Below are 6494 nucleotides of genomic sequence, written 5' to 3'. Positions count from 1 at the left end.
AAGTTTGTTCAAAGGGCTTACCTTTGCTTCTCTCTGAGGCTGAGAGTATGTGACTTGCTCAAGGTCACCCAGTGGGTTTCCATGGCCAAGCAAGGATTTGAACTCTAGTCCCAAGTCTTAATCTAGTGTTCAAAAACTACACCACATTGGCTCTCTGATACTGCAAGGAATGTTCTAATAATACACATATGTACTGTATTTTCTGGCGTATAAGACTACTTTTTAACCCAGGAAAATCTTCTCAAAAGTCGGGGGTCGTCTTATACGCCGGGTGTCATAGGGCAGGTGCTGAAACTTCCAAGCCAGACTGGAGAATCTGCGGTCGCCGCATATGGTGGGGGGAGCTTAAAAACGGCTGCAGCCACATCCCCACCATATGTGACGATCGTATGAAAGCAACTACTGCTCTGATAATCTTGGAGACAGGAAAGGCTGGGTAGGCAGGGAGAGCTGACCAATCCAAGCAGACTTTGTATACAACAAGATTTCTTGCTAAGTACCTGCATGTCATTTGAATTAATATTGAACTCAAATCTGATGTTTTTTAATTTTTATTTGGCGTGCGTTGGAAGAGGGATAGTCTTATACGGTGAGTATATCCCAAACTCTGTATTTTAACTGGAAAAGTTGGGGGTCATCTTATACGCCCAGTCGTCTTATACGCCGGAAAATACGGTACTCTGATCAGGTCACCTTAACACAACTGAACAATAAATTGGAATAAATCACTTTAGGTTCCCTGTCAAGTAAATAAGCAAGTAAATAAATAAATAATTAAATCAAATGCAATTTTTATTCAAAAAATTATTAATGGAACAAATCCAGCAATATCAAAAAAGTTTGCTCTTTTTAATGTAAAAATTAGCTTCATCCAATGAGAACTGAGCCAATTGTGTTCAAAATACCATTTCAAGGGAATGAAGAAATCCAGTTGAAGCTACCAGATGTGTTCAGCTGTTTGTGTTCATTAGTGATGATATTGCAACTCATATCCAACCAATTCCTTGTCCTCAGCATATATTCATCAGAGGTCATTCACAGACTGATTATCAATGATGTCCACCATTATAAAGCTATGTGATACTAGAACTTGCGAAGTAAACCAATAAGAAGTCTTCTTAATCTGTTACAAAAAGATTTATTAAGTGAGTTTAATTCTCCCACAGAGAACTGCTAATCCAGATGGCCCAGTGTTTGAAAGACATATTGCTAGTAAGGTTTCAAATTAAATGAATAAGGCAGCATATATAGGGACAGCTCTTAAGAGAGTCAACATGGTATGAGTATTGTTTGAGAGTCAAGTTTGAGGGTTCGACTATAGGGACGCCAGTGTTCAAGTATGCGCTCAGCCATGAAAACCCACTGGGTGACCCTGAGCAAATTAAACTTTCTCAGCCTAAGAGGAAGGCAATGGCAAAGCTCTTCCAAAGAAACCTGACCAAGAAAAACCTTCAGTGGGGTAGAAGATTACAGCCTTGAGTCTTTTCCGTGCTACAAAATTACAACACTTTTGAGATCACTTTAAATGCCATGACTGCATCCCATGGAATCCTGGGATCTGTAGTTTGGGCAGGCACTGGAGCTCTATGCAGACAATTCCAAATAATCCACTGTACTACAATTCCCAGGATTCCACAGAGTTCTAAATTCCCTTATCTGGAATTCCAAACTCTGAAATATTCCAAAAACCAACACTTTTTTCATGGTTGGCTGAAATAGTGACACTTTGCATTCTGATTGCTTATTGTACACAAGCTTTGTTTCACAAAATTATTAAAAATAGTGTATGAAATTACCTTCAGTCTATGTGTATAAGGTGCACATGAAACATAAATGAATTTTACGTTGACACTTGTGGGTCCCCCATCCCTAATATATCTCGTTGTACTTCTATGCAAATACAGGTATTCCAAAATTCAATGAAATTCTAAACCCCAAACACCCCTGGTCCCATGTATTTCAGATAAGGGAGATTCAACCCGTATTGTAATTATGTGCTGTGGAAGCTTTATTGTTGTCATCAAGGAGCCTTCCTATCTTACAAATCTATCCCTGTAATAGTGTTGGAATATCATCTTTAAAGATATTTGCCACTTGTGCAGTTTACAGGTAACCAGGGCTTGTCAGATGTCCAGTGTCAGGGAATAATTCTGGGGGCCTTTCACACTGAGCAATTATAGTGTTATGATTCTACTTTAACTGCCATGCTAACCTTGTTGAATCCTGAGGTTTGTCGTTTAAGGAAAGAGGCATTTAGAATTCTCTGCCAGAGAGCTCTAGTGCTTCACCAACTATAAACGCCATGATCCCATAGGACCTTGCCATGGCAGTGCAGTGTTATAAATTCTGTAGTGTGAAAGGTTCCAAGGTTTGCCTTTGCGATGCATTTTGGGAAGCAGAATGAGTCAAAGGGGGCTATGTTTAGCCCCAGTATCTAGACACTGTGCTTATCTGTAGCATGCTTTTATCCCCAGATCAAACAACAAAGACCTGGGGCCCATGAACTACAGTTTTATGTGGCAGCCATAGGGCTGGTCCTCCCCACTCAACAGGTGAGCACCAAATTTGACAAGGCTGCATTAGGGAGACCTGATTCCAAATGAAAAGGGGCAACTGAGCAGGGTCGCATGAAACAGTCCTAGGTGAATGAAGGTCACTCTCAAATATAGCATGAGCCAAACTGGTTCTTCATGGTGGCATGAGAGTCAACCTGTCACATGTGTGATTAAGATTTGTCTGAAACACAACCCTTCTTTAAATGGGGCTCACTGTTTGACATTGCCCACGTAGCCAAACAAGCAACCTTCATTATACAATTAGGCCACACGTAGCATCTGGACACAGGTCCAGTTGCTAAACTGCGCCATGATGTCTCAAATCCATCCAATGCCTGCTCCCAAGTATCAAAGCTCTTCCCCAGAGCTCTGCAACCACACAGGTGATCATTCAAGACCACCAGAGTCCTTCCTTTGCCACTCACCTGCACAAGGCCACAAAAGGGGAATGATGAGACATTTAAAGCAAGCAGATAACTTGACACAGGCACATTTCTACAGGCTATCCCAATACAATGCCATCTTCTCTGGTGGAAATTCAGCTTCCTTTAGAGAGAGAAAGAGCAAGAAAAGAAACAAGCTAAAGTCCTAAATGGTTTGGGCCCAGGGTACTTGGAGGACCGCCTCTCGCCATATAATCCCCCCACACACTCAGGTCAGTCGGGAAGAATCTGCGAAGGTCCCAACTGCGCAATATGGCATGACCTCGCAAAGGGCCTTTTCCATCTCGGCCCCAAAAATGTGAACAATCTCCCGACGAGCTCCATTCCCCCACCTCCCTGGATCTTTTTCAGAAGAACCTTAACCTTTTTTCTTCACAAGCTTTCCCCCATGAGATGTGATAGTAGCGCATCTCCCCTATCTGTAACGATTTTCGCAATGTTTTTGGATCAATTCAACCAAGCTGGCTGTGTAATAGTTTTAATATGATATTTTTACATTGTGTTTATTGATAGTGATGTATTTTTATGTTATTTTAATCTGTAAGCCGCTTTGATCATTGGTGGAAAAGCAAGATAAAAATAAATCTTATTATTATTATTTAAACAAATAGCCCCAAAAAGGAGATGGTAGGAAAGGACTGAAACTCCCTCAGTCCTTAAGTAGTTCTTCACATTCTAGTTTCCTCATTTTAAGCGATTCATTCTAGTTCCATTTTCTTTTGCTATCGGCTTTTGCTTGAGCATCCGACCATCATCCAAATGCATTTTCTGCAGTGTGGCAAGCAGCCAAGAAGCTCCTTTTTACAAGCAGTAAGAATAAAACTCAGCTGGGAAGATGGGAATCTGTTGTAGTTATACTCTGTAGCTATTTCTTCCTGGTTACAACAGGCAGGTAATAATATAAGACAATAATAATAATAATATAATATTTTATAGCCCGCCTCTCCCCAGAGGACGGGGCGGAGTTACAATAAAAAATAAACACAGTGAGTAAATAATAACACAATCCCTCCGCACAATTTAAAAACACGCATTTGTATTTTGTATTGTAAACACCAGCTGCCTCTAGAACTTGTTACTGAAGGCTAGTGAATGAAAACATCGCCCGAGATGCCATTTGGAAGAACCTTCAAGTGGTCTCTAGCAGGTTCTGATTTTTTTAATGCACATTTACTTGACTTCTTTGTTTTCTTGCACAAATGCAATTTGACTTCTTAACTAAAGTGTGCCAAAACATGTTTGAACTGCTCTTTTTTTTTTGCAACACATCAATTATCCCTATTTTCCCATGTTTATTTTTGGCCACTAGTACCAATTTTTTTTGTTAAGCAGTATTGCACAGGAAACACATGTTTCTCCAGAGTATGGTCTTTATCCCCTGATTCTCAAACTACGGTTATACTTACTATAGCTCAACTTCATGTATAAGTCAAGGTCTGGGAGTCAAATTTATGGTTTTGATTGACCTGTGGATGTTTGAGGGTAAAACGGTAGTACATGTAGCAAGTATCAAAGGATGAAGCAAGGAAAACCACACCAACTATAAATCCCAGCAGGCAAATTGTTTTGTGCCACACTCTTTACTGGATGGATGACAGAATGGGGGGGGGGGTGTCAGTGCTTTCAGGACAGATATGCTCTTGGCTTTTCACCTGGAGATAGTTTCCTTATTTAGTAACAACTTAAAGTACGTACTACATGACTTGTGGAAAGTCAACTCAGGTTTTTTTCACTAACATTTGTTAGTGTAATATATAAATATATACAGTGGTACCCCGGGATACGAAATACCCACGTTTACGAAATTTCCGGGTTACGAAAAAAATCCTGAAAATAATTGTTCCGGGTTCGAAGGTTATTTCGGGTTACGAAACAATTTTTGGTGCTTTTCGGCGCTTTTTCGCACGAAATCCGGGCTTTTCCCCATTGCGCCTATGGCATTTCGGCTTGTGAATGCTTTTCGGTTACGAAAGCGGCGGCGGAACGAATTAATTTCGTAACCCGAGGGAGCACTGCCCACATATGTGTGTGGCAGACTTGTCACTTTTGTTCTCAATGTGCCACTGGTTGGAACTGTTTCCTTCTACCAGGAAACCTACTACAGACGCACTGTTGTGGTCCATGGTCCACCATATAAAATACACAGAATCTCAGGAGTTGGAGGGAACAGGGCTATCTAGTCCAGCCCCCTGACTTGCAGGAATACACAAACCAAAAGCACTCCTGATAGATGCCCCCAACTTCTGTTTGAATACCTGCCAAGGTGCAGAATCTACCATTCACTCAGGCTATCTATTTCACTGCTGAACAGCTCTTACATAAAAAAAAACCAAGTTCTTCCTCTTTTTTCTAGTCTCTTTTCCTGAAGTTCGAATCCAATGTTTGATGATCTAGCTCGTCTCGAGCGCAGCAAGCTGGCCATTTTCTACATGCCTCTCTTCGCTATCATGTCACCTCTCATTCTTTTCTCCAAGTAAACACTGCCAGCTTCCCCTCAGTCATTCCTCATAAGACTGGTTTACAGAACTTCACCATTTTGGTCACTCTCCTATGGATACACTCCTCCTGTCCACATCCTTCTTCATTGTGGTGTCCAGAACTGGACACGTATCCATGGTGACGGCCTGACCAAAACAGAAAAGTGGCACTAACACTTCCCTTGAACCTAGACACTATACTCTTGCTGATGCAGCCTAGAACTGTATTGGTTTTTGGCTATTGTACCACACTGTTGACACCTTGCACCCCATTTTTACTGTACCTTCATCATACCATTCCAGACCCACAATCACAGATTACCAGTGATGGGGAGGGAGGGATGCCATAGTTGTATCCAATACAGTTGTGAACACAAGATGGATGCTAAATAAAGGAACCATCTGTAGTTAGAGAATCTGACTGGAATAGAATTATCTCAAGTTATCTCAACTTAACTAACCTTTTTGGTTTTCTGAAAACCCAAGTTCAGGACAAAGGGTTGCAGAAAAAAGGCCAAGAATGGACCTGTCGACTGCAGTAGCAAAATGGCCTGGATGAGATGGATAGACCACTGATTTCTGAAGTGCCAAACCCACAGGTACTTTTTCATACGTATTTGGAGCTGTATGGCTCAGTCTATTTCAGTTCCAGCTGATAAGTCTCATGTGACACTGTTTGTTGTGGGACAAAAAGATACAGGTTATCAAAATGTTGATACCAATGACCAGTACACTATTTTGAAAGCGAAAGACAACACGCAAAGATATAGTAATCAGTAAATACAGTATTTTAAACAAAACAGTATATAGGCCTTTGTGAAGTCGAAGGCTGGTCATGGGCCGGCCATCCTTAGTTTTTGTGTGGGTTTTTTCGGGCTAGTGGCCAGTTCTAGGCAACATCAGGACATAAACTCTTTTAGAACATGGCCACATAGCCTGAAAACCCCACAAAAACTAATAGGCCTTTTGTTGCTTCTAGTTAATACGCACAAACCTTTCTTCAACGGCTTGGAACTCAG

General features: G+C 41.2%; 1 long non-coding RNA gene and 1 other non-coding gene across 2 annotated transcripts; both read right to left on the bottom strand.

Annotated features, from left to right (window-relative positions):
• Positions 1–774: 774 nt before the first annotated feature.
• On the bottom strand, positions 775–5987 carry LOC121928615. The gene is made up of 3 exons (XR_006103530.1): positions 5937–5987; positions 2981–3101; positions 775–1123 (listed from the first exon to the last, which is right to left on the bottom strand). It is a non-coding gene; the product is annotated as an uncharacterized LOC121928615 (long non-coding RNA).
• Positions 2446–2579, bottom strand: LOC121930241. Its single transcript, XR_006103890.1, has one exon. It is a non-coding gene; the product is annotated as a small nucleolar RNA SNORA5 (small nucleolar RNA).
• Positions 5988–6494: the final 507 nt, after the last annotated feature.

The sequence above is a fragment of the Sceloporus undulatus genome, chromosome 4, assembly GCF_019175285.1.
Source record: "Sceloporus undulatus isolate JIND9_A2432 ecotype Alabama chromosome 4, SceUnd_v1.1, whole genome shotgun sequence".
NCBI lineage: Eukaryota > Metazoa > Chordata > Lepidosauria > Squamata > Phrynosomatidae > Sceloporus > Sceloporus undulatus.
The sequence above is the reverse complement of the archived record's forward strand: the minus strand, read 5'-3'. Positions and strand labels throughout refer to the sequence as shown.